The following is an 18,616-nucleotide window of genomic DNA, read 5'->3' as shown; positions in this document are numbered from 1 at the left end:
TCATGTGATGTACTTACATACATGCAGACAATACAATCATACACAGAAAATAAAAATAAATCAATTTTTAAAATTAAAAATTAATAAATAAGCCGGGTGTGGTGGCACATGCCTTTAATCCCAGCACTCGGGAGGCAGAGGCAGGCAGATCTCTGTGAGTTTGAGGCCAGCCCGGTCTACATAGTGAGTTCCAGGCCAGCTGGGGCTACAGGGAGGACCTTGTCTCAAAAAGACCAAAAAAAAAAATTAATAAGTAAGTTTTGCTATAGCTTGGAGAAGGTTTTGCTACGGTCTTGGTTTGGTTTTGTGCCATCATGACACTGAGAATCTAACTTGAACATTCCATTGTTTGGGAAGGCATCTTTAAGTTTTCTGTTTCGTTACAAGGAGTATTGCAGTAGGGCCCAAATAGTACAGCCACAGGCTTTGTTTAGGTGGGCATACGCATCTAACCACACTTCATACTTAAGGAGGTGTTTGGAGGAAGCCAGTGTGTGACATTTTAACCTAGTACAATTGATGAGCAGGGGAAAAGGAACCTATAGTAAAGAAAGTGGGGTGTAGAAGCATCTTTTCATCCCGGATATGGCTCCTTCAATGGACCAAGCAATACTGCTGCACAGTACTGATTGGACAGAACCTCAGTTTTCAATGTTTATCTCAAAAGGGCTCCAAATGATTTCTGTATTGCAGAATAAAGCCAAGTTCTGGAAAGAGAGAGAGAGAGAGAGAGAGAGAGAGAGAGAGAGAGATGAAATGTATTTAAAGGCCATAATTAAGCAGGGCATGGTGGTAACATGCTAGCAATCCCACTGGGAGGGTCAGGCAGGAAGACTTGTGAGTTCCAAGCCAACCTAGGCTGCATAATGAGCTCCAGGTCAGCCTGGGGTACATAGCAAGCTTTCCTTTTAAACCACAATCAATAGAACATGTTTCCAACAAAGATTTTTTCTGCTCAGTTGTGTTCTGCATGATACCTGGATGAATGGATGGGTTGATGGATGGAGGGACAGACAGACTTGTGATTCCTGGCCTTGAGATGACTTTGGGCCTCGAGTGGAGCACAGACAGCTTTTTCCCTTACATTCTAGTGCAGAGCAGCTGGGAGGAAGCAGGCCTCAGAGGAGTGACTTGAAAGGTCAAAGTCATCTGGCAAACACAGAGCAGTGCTACTGTCATGTAACTACACCCCAACCAGCACAGGCAGTTTGTTTATAAGAACAGGCAGATGTGGCCTGAGGGCCAAAATCTGAAGATCTCTGAGGCAGGAAAACAGGCAGGAAACTGTTAACATTTAAAGAAGAGGGGTCAAATGAGAGGTTTCTCTTCTCTTTGCCTAAGTCTTAAAAATATTTACTGCAATGATGTGTGTGTGTGTGTGTGTGTGTGTGTGTGTGTGTGTGTGTAGGGTGGGAAGGAAGGGGTGTGGCAGGCATTGCTTTTTGGTACCACCCATCTTCTTTTGCAAGACAGGATCACTCATTGGCCTGGAGCTTGCCAATTAGGCTAGGCTGACTGGCCATCAAGGCCCGGAGATCTGGGATTACAAATGCCTGCCACCACACGTAGTTTTTAGGTGGTTCTGAGGATCAAGCACAGGTTCTCATGCAAGCCCAATAGATTTTCAGTAAGAGAAAAGCAACTAATTTTTTTCATGAAGAAACTCAACACATTCTAGTATCCCCTGGGCAAGGCACTCAGTTTCCCCAGCTGTGAAACAGTAACACATACTTCAGTAAATAGGGCTGCATGAAGACACAAGGACTAAGCAAGACATAAGGCTGCCAGGAGAGGGAAGGTAAAGGGTTCAGCCTGGTGCATAGTAAGCCGGTATGCATGGCTCAGTACAGCCATAATGGGAAGATGAGGGACAGCCTGCTCCCTAACTGAGAAGAGCAACGATCCGCCAGTTGAGCCACTCAGGAAGCCCCATCTGAACCGTCCCCTCAGCTATTTTTGACCTTCCCTGACTTGATCCTGTGCTTCGGAAAGTCAGGCACCTCCCACTTCCAGACACACAAATGTTCAAACTCTTAGCAACTGGAAAGAAAGCACAATGAGGAAAACTCCATTGTGAGGCCTGGGAACCATGTGTGGTGTCCTTTTGATTTTAAAGCTGACAGGACAACAAAGTCCCTTCAACAGGCAGGTGGCAAGCCGGTCACCAGGCAAGGGAACACGCAAGGCCATGGGGTGGGGTTGAGGGATGTAGCTTGTTTTTGACCCTGTCTCCAGGCTAGGGGCTATTTTAATTCTTTTTTGACAATGCTGCAAGACAACCAACCTTCTGCTGGCATCTGAGCCAGTCAAAGGAGAACCATGCTAAGTTCTGTGCCTTCAGCCCAATGCTAAGCCGTGACCTTATACTGCAGGGTAAGGGAGAGGGCTGAAATGTTGCAAGGTGACTTTGGAAATGGCTTCAAGTAGCAATCAACAACAGAGGTGCCGGCCAAACACCAAACCCAGTTAACTGCTAGAACTCAAGACCAGGCAGAACTGTACTGGAAAGAGAGTGCATATCAACGTTTTAAATGTCTTAGAATGGATTGGACCCAGGACCTTCCCACTGACCTCCCACAGCCCTTTGTGAGACAGGCTATCATCTCCTGCTCTCAATAAAGAAACTAAGGTTCAGAGAGGACCACTTACCCCAAGTCATGCCGTTGATAAGCAACAGAGAGGCTCATAATCTAACTCTAACCTCAGAATCCAATTTAGAGGTTAAAAAACAGCTAAGATCAATGTGATCACATTTATGACTGACTGAAAACACAGCATCCCACATATTCCCTCTGAAATAAGAGTCTAGGCATGGGAAGTTCTCAAGTGGCAGCTCTGCCCCTGGGGGACATGTAGCAATACTTTTTTCATTGTCACAATTTGAAGAATACAGTACTGGCACCTAATGGGGAAAGACTGGAGATGCTGCTTGTCCTAGTTTGTTCTTCACTGCTGTGACAAAACACTCTGACCACTACCAACTTGGGGAGGAAAGGGTTTATTCAGCTTACATCTCCCAGGTCATAGTTCATCAGGGAGCCCAAGGTAGGAACTCAGGGCAGGAACCTGGAGGCAGGAGCTGGAGCACAGGCCATGGAGGAACGCTGCTTACTGGCTTGCTCTTCTGGCCCCTGCTCAGCCTACTTTCCTATGCAACACAGGCCCACCTGCCCAGGGGTGGCACCACCCACAGTGGGCTGGGCCCTCCCACATCACTCATCAAGAAGATGCCCCTCAGACATGGCCACAGGCCAGTCCAATAGAGGCAATTCCCCGACTGAGGCTCCCTCAACCCAGGTGTGTCAAGTTGACACAAAAGCTATCCAGCACACTGCTCAACTACAGTGGGCACCTCCCCATCCCTCCCCATACAGCCCCAAGTGTCAACAGAGCCCCAGCCTAGAAATCCTCATAGACTGGAGTTCCTCCCGCCCCACCAAGCTCTTGATCTGCAATCAGCCACCTATGACCTGCATGACCCTGGGAAAGCCATTTTGGAATTTTATGCCTCTGTCATCTCATAGGATGGAAATATTCAGAGTATCTGAAGCAGGGTGTGGTGATGCACACCTGTAATCCCAGGCCTGGGATTATGAATTCAAGACCAGTCTGAGCAACACAGAAAGACTGTCTCAAATATAAGTAAATAAATAAATAAATAAATAAATAAATAAATAAATAAATAAATAAAGTTCATCAGGTTGAAATTGTTTGCCACCAAGCCTGACAAATTGAGTTTAATCCCTACGGTCCACATGGCAGAAGGAGAGAATGACTCCTGCAAGTTGATCTGACCTCCATACATGTGCTGTGACATGCATACACAGAGAGAGAGCGAGAGAGAGAGAGAGAGAGAGCGCGAGAGAGAGAGAGTGTGTAAATGTAATATTTTTACAACAAACACCTAGCACATAGGGAGCTGGGGTTGTCGATCCATGACAGAACTCTTGCCCACCATGCAGGAGACCCTGGCATCATCCCCAGCACTAAAAACAAAACAAACTATCTGGAAATGGATGACCAGGGCCTGGCCTGTATTATCCAACTCCTAAATCCCTTTCCCTCTCGTCTTCCCTAAGAGAAAGATGGGCATGGCCACCCTGACTACTGGCCAATGGGAGGGAAGGCAACTTCAGTGCCAAGTGTTCCTGCTATCAGTAAGAAGGAAGTAAGGAGGGAGTTCCATGGAGCCCGGTGACGCTGGTAGCTTAAAACTTACCACACAGACGGCTCAAAACTAGGCTCCAAGATAAACAGGTAGGAGGCAGGTGGATCTCTGTGAGCTCAAGGCCAGCCTGGTCTACCTAGTGAGTTCCAGGATAGCTGGGACTACAGGGAGACCCTGTCTCAAAAAAGACACACACCACACACAAAAATATTATTAAGCTGGGTATGGCATGCTTTTGATGCCAGAACTAAGAGGGAGAGGCAGGCAGATCTCTGTGAGATCTGTGAGATAGAGACCAGCTGGAACTATGTAGCAAGTTCCAAGTCAGCTGGGGCTATATAGTGAGACCCTGTCTCAAAAACCAAATACACAGACACACACACACACACACACACACACACACACACACCCCATACACATTTATTTAGTGGGGAGAAGAACACACATACCACCATGCACATGATGCACGGGCAGAAGTTAGAGGACAACTTTTAGGGGTCTACCTCCATCATGTGGTTTCCATGGACTGAACTCAGGACGGCAGGCTTGGCAGCAGGTGCCTTTCTCTGCTGAGCCATTTTACCAGCCCAACCCTTGGGAACTTCTCAGGTCACCCATCCTCTCAGTACCTTCTGGGATGATCCCTATGCCAGGGATGAGCAAACCTGATCTGCCACAAACTTTCATCTCCCACGAGCTAAGAATACTTTTAACAGATTTAAATGGTTGAAAGAAAAGCCCAAAGAATCCTATACTCTAACACATGAAAAACTACGAATTTCCAAGGTACGTGTCCTTTCATGGAATGCAGCTAGGCCTGTCTCATTGTGTAGCTAATGCCAAAGGAAATGGCAGTGAGAGTAGGTGTGACAGAGACCAAATGGCCATGAAGCTCAAAGCATTTACTATTTGGCCTTCTAGGAAAACAACATGCCAACCTACAGCTAGGCTGAGTCAAGGGCTACAGATGCTTCAGCTGGGTGTGGTAGGGCACCCTGGAATCACAGAACTTGAGAGGTGGAGGCAGGAGGGTCAGGAGTTTAAGGTCATCCTTGGGAGTAATGGGTAGTTCAAGACTGGCCTGGGTTATGTGAGACCCTGTGTCAAAAAAAAAAAAAGAGAGAGAGAGAGAGAGGGAGGGGGAGAAGGAAGAGGAGGAGGAGGAGGAAAAGGAAGAAGAAGAGGAGGAAAAGAAGGAAGAGAAGAGGAGGAGGAAGAGGAAGAGGAGGAGAATGAAGAGGAGGAGGAGGTACAGGAGGAGGAGGAAGAAGAGGAGAAAGAAGAGGAAGAAGAGGAGGAGGAGAAGAGGAGGAGGAGGAAGAGGAGGAGGAAGAGGAGGAGGGGGAGGAGGAGAAGGAAGAGGAGGAGGAGAAGGAAGTCTGGCTGGCTCGCTGCTGTAGGATGAGGCCACCCTAGGCCAGTGTGGGGTGGAAGCTCTGAACACTCTGGAGGTCACATGCTGGGAGGTAAAGTCCATAGTTCCCTGGCCCTTGTTGGAATAGTGAGAGGTCAAACGGAAGAGGAGGAGGAGGACAAGGAAGAGGAGGAAGGGGAGGAGGAGGAGGACAAGGAAGAGGAGGAAGGGGAGGAGGAGGAGGAGGGGGCGGGGGGAGGAGAAAGAGGAAGGGGAGGAAAACAAGGGAGAGACTGGTTCCTGAGGTGAACATGTAATTTAGGAGGTGAGGGTGGATGGCCCAGGCAAATATATAAATAATTTTTTTTAGAGCAACTCCATTTTTTAAAAGACTGGTGGAATTCTAAAGTGCAGCTGAGCTAGATTTACAAGCAGCATTTTAATGTAAGCAGAGGTCCCAGTTCTGAGTAGATTCCCACAGCAGGGTATCCCTCAAACTGCAGCTAGGTGGGCTGTGGGGCCCCCTGAAGACCAGATTCTCCTACCTCCCCTTCCCAGCTTTATTTCATTCCATTCAACCCAAGTGTCTCTCAAGAAGACCTCCTCTACCCTAACCCACACTCAGGTCTCCCTTCTTTGAATTCTGGCTCCATTCTCACACCAAGGAGTCCCAGCAGCACTCCGGACATGTGTGCCTCTGGGTCCTGGGTACTTAGGTGGCCCAGGTCTGCAGTGCAAAATCCCTAACACCTGTCACCTCCCTAGAGGTCAACCACAACTGAACTGCAACTGTTCTCAACTTGAATATCCATGCTGGACCAGGCTAGCCCTCAAGACCTGCACCTCAATAGCTCTTTTAGGATGAGCCCTGGTGATAGACAGGGAAACTGGGGCTAAGGCTTGGTGGCACTTCCTTGAGATGACACAAGGCAAGGCTGAGCTAACTCCACCTTTTATCTGTTAGCTAAGAAAAGAACAGCAGTGTCACCCAATACAGTGCACCATGCTGTGATCAACACAGGGACCTCATTTTCCAAGTTCTTGCAAAAAATACTTTTTGGATTGATGTGAAATGTGTCTATATTGGGAATAAAGTAGGTAGTTAAAGTAAATTAAGACTGACCTCTAACTTCTCACGTAAATAACCCTACAGGTCAGAAAAGAATGCATTCCCTGTAGACTGTGTGGGTACACTCTAGGACTTGGCTGTTTTTGCCAAACAAGATAGATTAGGGCAGCAAACTGGGAGAGGTGTGACCTCCACACCCGATGAAGGACTTGGTGCACTGGGAAGGTGTGTGTGGCCAGCCCCCGGGATCTGGGTCTTTGTCTTGTGCCAGTTGTAGTACTTCAGGAGGGTTCTCGAGGCTCTGTGGAAGGACCACAAACCCTGAAAGCCAGCCTCCCTCCTCTTGCCCTTTCTGAGCCTCCCACTGTGGGACTAACCAACCTCAGAGGCCCTTCCGGCTCCAAGAGTCCTCATTTTCTGAGTTACCTACAAGTCACAATAACCTGGTAGGTAGGCCAGGAGGCCTTTAGTCTCACCACTAGGAAGGACCTCTTTTTTTTATTATTATTATTGAGCTTTTAAAATTCCATACAACATTTCCCACTTAAATCCAGATCCGCTCCCCTATCCATGCCTCCCCCTAGTCCCCCACCAAATCCTATGCACTCTGCTATACATGCTGAGTCATATTCATTCAGGTGTTTATACCCAAATGTCCCTCAGCATCCACTGGCATCTAGTTAGCGCATCCAGTGGTTGTATGTAAGTCACATTCTCCCTCATCCAGCAGCAGTCTCAAAAAGTTCCCAATTTAGAGCTGGCCCACCACCTATTTCTCACTTTCCTTTTGGGCCCTTGTTTAATTGAGCTGATATGGGTCCCACACACACCACCACTACCACAGGCTCACATGAGCAAGCCTCTAGTGGCCTGGAATCCTCCACCTCTGTGTTCATGAAGCAGCCCTGGCTCTTACAATCTTTCTACCTCCTGTTCTGCAATGGCCCCTGAGCCGTGGGTGGGTGAGGTTCCATATGGGAGTGCCATCCTACACTCTACAGTCTCTTATTCACAAAACTTGGCCAGTTGTGGCCTTCTGTGTGCATCACACGCCGATGTGGAGATGAGTGAATCTTAGGGGGCTAGGAAACCGAGAGGGAAAAGTGATGCCCTAGAAACCCTATGAGAAAGGCACATAGAGTGTCTGAACATTAATGCATATGTATACGTGGGAGCTGTGTGGCAGGGAATACAGTGCAAGATAGAAGAGACCTCCCTTAGAGTGACAAGCATGCCATACAGCACTCATCAAAGAAGCTTCTTTTTGCAACAGATGGAGGCTACTGCAGAGTTGTACATCTGGTCAGGCACAGAGAACATACATCTGGGAGATGCCCAGTACTAGGTGACACATCTGCAGTCGAATCTCTACAACTAAGGCCCATGAAACACAGTGGAATACAGGGTAGAGAGAGGGCTAATGCACCCCTCAACTCTTACCAGTGAGGCTTCCATGTACATCAGGGGGGGTCTCTTACTTTTAAGGGAGCCTACTCAAGCAGATTGGGCCATTAACATGGCAGAAGCTCACAGCCTGTGGAGTGGACCCTCTGGGCAACGGCCTGGGGTGGAATCCTTGTCCTGCTTAAGACTCCAGTTTCCTTGTGTGTATAATGGGGGTGACAGGGCTGGGGTGTAGATGCAAGGCACTTGCCTAGCATATGGGAAACCTTGGATTCCACATACCACAGGAAAGGAAAGGGAAAAAGGAAAGGAGAAATTGGGGGAGGCAGCACCCAATCAGCACCCCATAGTGGTTGCAAAGCTGGCATGAAATCACAACTACAAAGCACTTGGACTAGCACAGTAAAAGCCCACAAATGGTGGTAGTTAATATCAGCCAAACTGTGCAAACCAGTCTAATAAGTGTGGTTGGTAATATATACTCATTCTGTGGGTTACGATCATCTAGAGAACCCTAACTCAATACCACTGAACCTAGACCTTGAATTAGAGTTACAGTGGCTCTGCAGGGAAGATGCTCCTAGTCTCACAGCGGAAGCTAGAAACTACAATTAGTACTGAACTCCATATACACTCTGATTTTTCCTATACATACATATCTATGATAAAGTTTAATTTATAAACTAAGCATGGTAAGAGATTAACTACATATAAAATGTAGGAGGAAGTGCGGCCTGAACAACCAGCGCTGCAAACGCACCAAAAACATCCGGCTGAGGCAAACCTGTGTTCTGCCAAAAAACATAGAGACCGCTGATGTGAAAATGGCCTGATACAGAGAGCCAATGAGGAACAGACACGACCTATCAATGGATCAATGGGACACCGGGAGGGGGGATATAAGGGAGCCCCATATCCACAATAAATGAGTCTGTAGCTGCTCGCACTGCTTTCTTCTCACCTGACTCCCGGAGTCTGCGTCGTGACTCTGCATAGACTCTATCCCCGACCAGAGGGCCCCAGGACCCCCCCAACATCTGGCTCCCAACGTGGGTTCCCCATGCTGGCATGGGCATTGACCTTCTTGGGTTCTGGCCATCGTTGTGGTAGCCGCTTTTCTCTTCTGGACCCCGTTCTTTCCACTTTTCTGCCCGCTGTGCATCAACCACTCCGGAGACCGGCCTTAGTATCACTTTCTCCACTCGGGACCGCCTGGGCAACTCTCCCCCACTTTCTTCCATGTTGTGAGACACCCCCTGCCTGAAGTTTAGGTAAGTCGGCCCCTATGTGTTACATGTGCCTTCGGTCCTCACGAGGGTGAGCGTGGAGAACCCCTCCTCTTCCCCTTCTTCCTTGGTGTCATTTGCGTTCCTTGTCGGTTAGGGAGGAACATTTACCTGTTTTTGGTTTGCCTGGCACCTCCACATAAAGGCTGACCCCCTAGGAGGGCAGAACCCAGGAGTGGCTCCCTGACCACCGCTCCCTGTCCAGAGACACCGTGTGGGCATACTGCGGTGGCCTAACAAACCACGGAAGCTCCCAACTAAGACATTCTGGGTCCGACACACTCTTGTTTGTCTTAGCTCCCTCCCATCATGGGCAACCTACCCCCTCATTGAAGGGAGCCCCAAATTCGGGCCCTTAAATCCCTCCTAGTCACATGGGGTCTCAAGGTTAAGTCCAACAACCTGGACACCTTCTGGAATGAGGCTACCATCCTTGCACCATGGGTCACCCCCAAGAACATGTGGGACCCTGACCTCTGGATGCCCATTCTTTTCCTTGCTAGGAAGCAGGAGGTCTCCTCAGGTGTCGACCCACCTGCCTCATTTGTCCCCATTCTCCTTGTCATCATAGGTGGCCTAATTCCTTTGGTCCTACTCGTCCTTGTCAAGTGTCTCTTTCAGCATGTCAATGGCAAAAATGCATCAACAGAGCCATACTCCAGGTCCTCTTGGTACTTCAACACACAGGCTGAGATCCTCCCCATGAAGTCCTACAGGCCTGGCCCATGGAAATCCATGAGGCCTTCCCCAATCACCCTGGTGGGCTCATACCCAGGGAGGTCACCCTTTGAGGGCCGGTAGTCAATGATGGGTAAGAGCTTGCTAACCAAGCCAACCTAAGACAGGCACAGTCCATAATATTGGAGACCCCCTGAGGTGGGGCCAACAATGCCAAGGCAAAGAATCTTGGCTCCCACTAGTGCTTCACAAAAAGAAAAAGGGTGGATATGTAAGAGGAAGTGCGGCCTGAACAACCAGCGTGCGCTGCAAAAGTGCCAAAAACATCCGGCTGAGGCAAACCTGTGTTCTGCCAAAAGACATAGAGATGGCTGATGCGAAAATGGCCTGATAGAGAGCTAATGAGGAACAGACACGACCTATCAATGGACCAATGGGACACTGGGAGGGGGGATATAAGGGAGCCCCATATCCATAATAAACGAGTCTGCAGCTGCTTGCACTGCCTGCTTCTCACCTGACTCGCAGACTGTCGTGACTCTGCACCGACTCTACCCCCACCTGGAGGGCCCCAGGACACCAGCAACAATAAAATAGACTCATTATAACAAGCTACTGTAATAAAACATCCATCATCTCTACTCTTATGCTTAGGGGTCATTATTCAGTAAAATAAGAGTTACTTAAACATAAGCATTATGAGAGACTATGATGACTGATCTGATAACCTGGAGGGTCACTGAATGGCTAATGTGCGGGTAGCATATACAGTATGGATACACTGCAGAAAAGGATGTCTTGTGTCCTGGATAGGACTGCACACGATTTAATCACCCTCCTCAGAGTGGTCAACAATCTAAAACCTATGAATTATTTCTGGAATTTTTTCACTGCATATTTTCAGGTTATGATTGACAGAAGACAAAACCACAGAGAAGGGAAGATTGTTGAACTGACAAAACATCCGCCCGCCTACTGGGCCAGGAGTTCCCAAAGGACAGAAGTCATGTTTCCCTCACATATTTGTGCCCCTTCCTGTTCTTAGAGATGAGCTTGGCCCATGGGAGGTGGGCAGGAAATGTTTATGGACTGGGGTGATCTATCCTAAGATAGTAGCAAAGCAGGCAACGACTCAGCTATCAGAACGCTCCTCACAGTGCTGTCTATACAGCAAAAAAGGAGAACTAGCTTGAATATCCACTGCATATAGCAATTGCTTGAATGTTTTAAGGTGCGTCCATTTACAGGAACATTCTGGATCTAGTAAAAGCATGGTGCTTAAAGCAGGGTTTGGGAAACTTTTAATGTCATGGGCCAGACAGCCTATACCTCTGGTGTTACAGGCCAGTCTCTGTCTCACTACTCAGGTCTTCCATTGAAGCCCCAGAGCAGCACTGTAGGCAATGCAGAAACTGAATGTGGCTATGTGACAATAAAACTTTATTTGTGGACACTGACCTTTGAATTTCACATCATTTTCACATGACACAAAATAGTATTCTTCTTTTGATTGTTTTTCAACTACTTAAACACAAAAGAACCACTGTACTCAGACCATATAAAAACAGGAAGTAGATCATAATTTGCTTCACCCTCTTTTAGAAGAATACTAAAGGCAAATTAAAATACAATATATTTTGTTTGGTTAGGTTTTATAAATTAAACATTTGTTGGACTGGGCAGATGGCTCAATGGTTTAGAGCACTGACTGTTTTTGCAGAGGACCCAGGTTTGATTCTCAGCACCCACATGGGGGGATAACAACTGTCCATAACTCCAGTTCCAGGGGATTTGAGGCTCTCTTCTGACCTCCGTGGGCATTGCATGACCGGGGTGCACTTATATACATGCAGGCAGTACACTCATACCCATAAAATAAAAATAAATTTAAAAATATATATATATATATATATATATAAAACATTTGCACTGAAACAAGAGACTTGCCATGTAACTGTTACTGATCACAGGGAGGTGGAAAAACAATGATCTGTGTTCCTCCCTTTGGCTTATGTATAATTTTCTGTTAGCTTTTAAGGGGTGGCGGGTGTCACTACGTAGCCCAAGCTGGCCTCGAACTCTCGATCCTCCTGCCTCAGCAATGCTGAGATTACAAGTGTGTACCACACTTCTGGCTTATTTTCTGATTTTTCAACAACAAATACAGTATCATTTTGGTAACTGTTTCAAAGTGCAGTAAAATGAAGAGAAAGAAAGAAAATCAAGGAGGTGGATCTAAGAAGCTCCGGCGCACAGAGATGCTAGGCAATCTGCTCAGAAAATGATCTTAAAGTGTGTCCTGGTCCGTTCGCTCACTGGGGCTTCAGCTACAGAAAAGTCTTGCCTCTCACCACAACCATCAATTTCTCCAGGATAAACGGACCAAGAATGGTGAAAGGTGACCCGGCCCCGGGACCAATCTTAAGCACCTGGCTGCTGGGTAGCGCCCTCCAAGCAAGTCTCTTCGGTGCCAAGTCTGGCCTTCTCCTCCCACCAAGACCAGCTAGAGTTTGCCGGGCGGGCTCCATCCCTCCCAGTGGCCTGAGCTAAACTTGCATCTCTAACGGGCGGGGAGAAGGGGAAAGGCGGGGTGCTCTAGGGCCGACAACCTGACCCAAGCCGGGGAGGGGCTGTATAAGTTTGTAAAAACAATCATTAATAACACAGGCTTACTTACTTGACTGTGCGATCAGGGAAACAGACCTTGCATTTGGCAGGGCTCTTGCTGACCGACCCGCGGGCCAATCCCCCCCGGCTCGCGTAGGGGTGCAGAGCATGTATCCCCTCATCCCGGGGAGCGGACACCGCTCCCCTGGCACAGCAGGGCCCCCAGATCGCCACCGGGAAGCGGAGGCGCCGTCCGGGAGCGCCTGGGGTTGCGTCCTGGGACGGTTAGCAGGAGCCCAGCTCCGCGCTCTGCTCCTTCCATCCCGAAAGGCGCCCCGCCGGGAGTTTTAGAAGCGACCCGGAGGCCCAGGCCACGCCCCACGCAGACCACACCCACACGAGCCACGCCCTTGCAGCGGCGCGCGCCACATAGGCCCCGCCCCTTCGGCTTGCGCCTCGCTCCAGCCCCGCCCCTAAACCTGCCAAAGGTGGACTGTCCCTGACCTTAAGCACCAGATGGAACCCACGTGAAGCTACTAAAAAACATCTCATGGCCGGGCGTGGTAGCGCACGCCTTTAATCCCAGCACTCGGGAGGCAGAGGCAGGCGGATTTCTGTGAGTTCAAGGCCAGCCTGGTCTACATAGTGAGTTCCAGGACAGCTGGGGCTACAGGGAGATCCCCCCTCCCCAAAAGTAACCAAGTCAAACAGAGGAAACAAAGAAACTCAGGAAGTGAAAAGAGATGAAACACCCACCCTGTCTGACAACCTGAGTTCAGTCCCTGGGACTCACTTGATACACATATGCTGGAAAGAAAAACCGATTCCTGAAAGTTGTCCTCTGATCTCCACATATGTGCTTTGGTATGATCCGATTCACACATAGACAGACAGACGACACATACAGATAAATGGATAATAATTTTTCAAAGGAATGAACAGCATTGATTCACAGCCTATGAGGTTTATCAGAGGCTCATTTATTGCTAATTGAAGAAAGAAAATTAAAATGAAAGAATCCTTCCAACCTATGAAATATGACACTAAGTACAGAAGGAAGGATTTTTCTAAAATGGAGTGCCTGTGTTTGAGGAGAAAAACAGCAGGCATAGCTACTCTGTACCCTGCATTAAGAGGCACCCCCTCACCCCAAATTCAATATCCATCCTACAAATAGAACAACTCAAAGACGGAGATCCCCTTTCTCCAAAGCTCCAAGAAACATTTTAAGAGCTAAACAGATTTTAAAATGGGCTTCCTGCCAGGCCCTTTTTACATCAATAGATAAATAAATAAATTAAAACCTTGTAGAAAGATCCCTGGAATTCCATTCAAGGACACAGAAAAATATTTAAAGGCTATTTAAAGTCTATTCACGGCTAGAGCTGAGGAGTAGAGGTGAGGTTGAAAAAGGAGCTGGGTGGCTCCATGGCCAGCCCATCAGGATACTATTTGGAGAGGGAGGGCTTCCAGGTTCTGGGTGTCACTCCTCTCTCTGCCCTTTCACCCACTGGGCTCCTTCTTGGGCAGACCCCTCAGAGCCTTCCTGGGAACCTAGGTATGTATGGCTAACCCTCCTCACCTCAGCAGTCCCAGTATGGAAGCAGACAGCATGGGAAGAGTAAAGGGCCCAGTACCTGTGTGCTCTTCAGACTCCATCCTTTATGGAGACACTGCACATACTTTGCAACCCCTTTTCCTCCCTCTAGACACAGGTTGCTACATCTTCAAAGTATATGCCCCGCTGGGGTTTAGGAACAGCCCTAGCCTCAAATACTGGCTTTAGAGAGGCCAGTGGTGGACACTGACGCCCCTCTGGTCTGTCCACTCCCACACATGCTCTTGTAGATGTGACTGACTTACTAAACTGGTGTCATCCTGCTTGCATGCTGCAGCTCAGGGAGGTAACACTGACAGAATTGTGGGGGTTGCTTTCTGGGCAGTATGCACAATGACACAGCTATGCCAGTGGCAGCCCTGCAAGACAGGTGATGCCATGACCCCATGTTAGAGGCACGGAAGCATGGGATCAACACAACTAAGCCCCAAGTCATGGATGGCTAAGCGGAGGTGCAAGCATACCAGACTCCAGGAGGAGGCCTCCAGTGTGTGTGTATGTGTGTGTGTGTGTGTGTGTGTGTGTGTGTGTGCTCTGCACTATTCTGTGACTCTCTACAAAGAGTGAAAAATGATCTGAAGATGGGGGCTGGAGATATAGCCCATCAGTTAAGAGGACTTGCTGCTCTTTGCAGAGGACACAGGCTCAAATCTCAGCATGCACATGGTGGCTCAAACCATTTTAAGTCCAGTTCCAGGGGATTTGATGTCCTCTTCTGGCATCTGCAGGCACATGCGGTGTACTTATACACATGCAGGCAAACATTCATACAAATAAAAATAAATAAATAAATAAACAAATATCTGGCTCTGCCTCCTAGCATCAAAAAGAAAAAAAAATGGCCTGCTCCCACCTCCCTTTGCTTTCCTGGGCTGCACAGCCTCCGGTGTCCTAGTGCCAACATCTTTCCTGTGTAAGTCCAACAGCACCCACTGCACTCTGACTCCCCCAGCCTCATTCACCCTCCAAGTTCCTACATCCCATTTCTCCTCATGGCCTGGGTACTGGCCCATTTCTTGTCTTGGCATCCCAGACCCCTGGACTGACCTCTTGGCCCAGAATCCCCACTGCTTCCTGATCCTTTGCATCCAGACCAACCCAGTTCCTCCCAGTAGTCCCCAGGAGCCCTCAGGGCCTCTTCCCCTCCTCAACTCCCTTTGTATCCCTGGGTGGCATAGCCACCAGCTTCCTGAGACCAGCATCTTTCCTGGGCCCTGCTCCCAGGCCAGCTCAGCCCCCAAATTCCTGAAGGCAGCATCTTTTCTGGAGGGATCCAGACCTTAGGAGAAAGCCTGAAAGCATCTGATCCTCATATGACTTGGACCTCGGTGGAAAATCCTAAAGAAAAAAGCAATCTGGCAACTTCAATATAAAATTAAAAGAGAGAGCTGGAAGCTTAGAGGAACCAGCCTTTCATGACCAAAAAGTAAACCACAAAGATACATAAAGTTCACAAAAAGGATCAAACCTAAACTTGAAGGCTTGAGTCTCACACAAGAATCAAAAACTACTAAAGAAATTCACATGTCAAAATCACAGAGAAAAATAATAACATGAAAAAACAAAATAACATATCCCCACCAAATACCAATCGTCCCCTAGAGGAGTACAATGAGAACCCCCAAGAGATAATGCAGGACATGGGACGCAAAAGAACAATTATAAACATGATAAAACAATTCAATGAATTTAAAGAACACACAAAGAAACCAAAGAACTGAAGGAAGATAGGGATAAACTTCTGAATGAATTCAGAAAAGAGTTAGAAATATTGAAGAATACTCAGGCTGAAATGAAGAAGGAAGTGAAACAGTTAAGCAAAGACTGTAAAACTCAAAAAACCCACAGTAATGGAGTGCTCAGGAAATATGGGACAACATGAAATGACAAAATCTATGCATTATAGGCATACAGGTAGGAGAAGAAATCAAATCAATGACATCAAACAGATTTTCAATAGGATTATAGAAGAAAACTCCCCCAAATTAAGGAAAGATATACCTATGCAAATAGGTACACCTCAAATACAAGAAGCATATAGAACACCAAATAGACAGGTCCAGAAAAGAAACACTCTACGGCACATCATAGTAAAAACACTAAACATTCAGAACAAAGAGACAATACTGAAAGCTGCAAGAGAAAAACAACGAGTCACATATAAAGGAAAACCCATCAGGATTACAGCTGACTTTACAGTGCAAACTATGAAAGCCAGAAGAGCCTGGACCAAAGTATTCCCAGTTCTAAATGACCACAGATGCCAACTCAGATTACTATACCCAGCCAAAATGTCTATTATAGTCAAAGGGGAAAGAAAAACCTTCCATCACATAAATAGACTGAAAGAATTCATGTCCACAGAACCAGCCATTCAGAGAGTTCTGGAAACAACAAATAGCTGAAGAAAGGAATGACTACACCCAAGGAGTTACAGAAAGAAACTCAATGAAGGTATAACTGTGGAAATGCACAGCTACACCAAGAATGTGAACAGAAATAAAAATGACAGGATTCAATACACATCTTTCATGAACAATGTTAAATATCAATGGACTGAACTCCCCAGTCAAAAGACACAGACTAGTTGAATGAATTAAGAAACAAAACCTGTCCTTTTGTTGTCTGCAAGAAACTCATCTCACTTTCAAGGACAGGCACTACCTTAAGGTGAAAGGATGGAAAAAAATATACCAAACGAATGATACTAAGAAAAAAACAGATATTGCAATTCTAATATCTGATAAAATAGACTTTAAACTAAAACTAATCAGAAGAGATAAAGAGGGCCTCTTCATTCTGATCAAAGGAACAATAAACCAAGAAGATATTACAATCATGACCATATATTCACCAAACTTTGGTGCACCCAACTATATAAAAACAGTACAGGACTTTAAGACCCAGATTAATCCCAACTCAATAGTAGGGGATTTCAATACCCCATTATCTGTATTAGATAGGTCAACAGGACAGAGAATTAACAGAGAAAAATCTGAATTAAACAATACCATGTATCAAATGCACATAACAGACATATACCGAATGTTCCACCCAAGCACCAAAGAATATACTTTCTATTCAGTGCCTCATGGAACCTTCTCCAAAATCGACCATACACTGGGGCACAAAACAAATCTCAACAAATACAAAAAGATTGAAATAATTCCATGCATTCTATTAGACCACAATGCAATAAAGCTTAAAATCAACACCAGAAGAAACCCTAATAACTACATGAACACACGGAGATTAAACAACACACTCCTGAATGATGAATGGGTAAAAGGAGAAATTAAGAAAGAAATAAAAGTATTCCTGGAACTAAATGAAAAGGACAATACAACACAATAAAATCTCTGGACACGTTGAAAGCAGTCCTTAGAGGGAAGTTTATAGCTCTACGTGCCTTCATTAAAAAATCAGAAAGAACACAAAAAAATGATTTAACATTGCAACTCAAGACACTTGAAAAGCAACAACAAATGAAACCCAAACCCAGCAGACAAGAAGAAATAACAAAAATCAGAGCAGAAATTAATGAAATAGAAATGAAGAAAACAACACAAAGAATCAATGACTCCAAGAGCTGGTTCTTTGAAAAGATAAACAAAATTGACAGACCCTTAGCCTAGTTAATCAAAGAAAGAAAGAGCACCTCCAAATCAACAAAATCAGAGATGAAAGGGGAAATATCACAACAAACACCAAAAAGATCCAGAACATTATAAGGGAATACTTTAAAAACCTATATTCTGACAACACAGCAGACAGTAGCAGGGATATCAGAGTGTAAGTTCTCTAGTGGGGGGAGGGAGGCTATGGGAGGGTGCTATCTGGGAAGGGGGTGTAAAAATAAATTTAAAAAAAAAACCTATACGCTACTAAATTTGAAAACCTAAAAGAAATAGACAGGTATCTAAAAGCATGGGAACCACCAAAACTAAACCAAGAAGAGATCAACAGCTTAAACCAACCCATAACACATAAGGAAATTGAAAAAGTAATACAAAACCTCCCAACTAAAAAAACGCCCAGGACCAGATGGATTTACATCAGAATTCTACAAGACATTTAAAGAGGATCCGCATCCAATACTACTTAATTTATTCAAAAAGATAGAAATGGAAGGAGAACTTCCAAATTCCTTCTATGAAGCCAGCATCACTCTAATACCAAAGCCAGGTAAAGATACAATCAAAAAAGAAAACTATACACCCATATCCTTAATGAACATAGATGCAAAAATTCTCAACAAGGTACTTGCAAACCGCATACAGACACACATCAAAAACATTATCCATCATGATCAAGTCAGCTTTATCCCAGAGATTCAACGATAGTTTAATATGTGTAAGTCAATAAATGTCATAAATCATATAAATGGGCACAAAGACAAGAACCACATGGTCATCTCAATAGATGCAGAGTA

General features: G+C 46.2%; 1 protein-coding gene across 4 annotated transcripts in view; it reads right to left on the bottom strand.

The window, feature by feature from the left end:
- The window catches only part of Acacb (acetyl-CoA carboxylase beta), a 140,738-nt gene that overhangs the window by 98,269 nt on the left and 23,853 nt on the right, over positions 1 to 18,616 (bottom strand). Inside the window, exon 1 of one of the 4 annotated variants that reach the window (XM_029554018.1) lies at positions 12,637 to 12,869. The exons of the other annotated variants lie outside the window; for them this stretch is intronic. The gene's annotated coding sequence lies outside the window, so the exon portion shown is untranslated. Of the gene's footprint in view, positions 1 to 12,636; positions 12,870 to 18,616 lie in introns of those variants that run through there. 4 annotated transcript variants of the gene reach the window in all.

Source organism: Nannospalax galili, unplaced genomic scaffold (genome assembly GCF_000622305.1).
Source record: "Nannospalax galili isolate Female #2095 unplaced genomic scaffold, S.galili_v1.0 scaffold103, whole genome shotgun sequence".
In the NCBI taxonomy this organism is placed as follows: Eukaryota; Metazoa; Chordata; class Mammalia; order Rodentia; family Spalacidae; genus Nannospalax; species Nannospalax galili.
The sequence above is the reverse complement of the archived record's forward strand: the minus strand, read 5'-3'. Positions and strand labels throughout refer to the sequence as shown.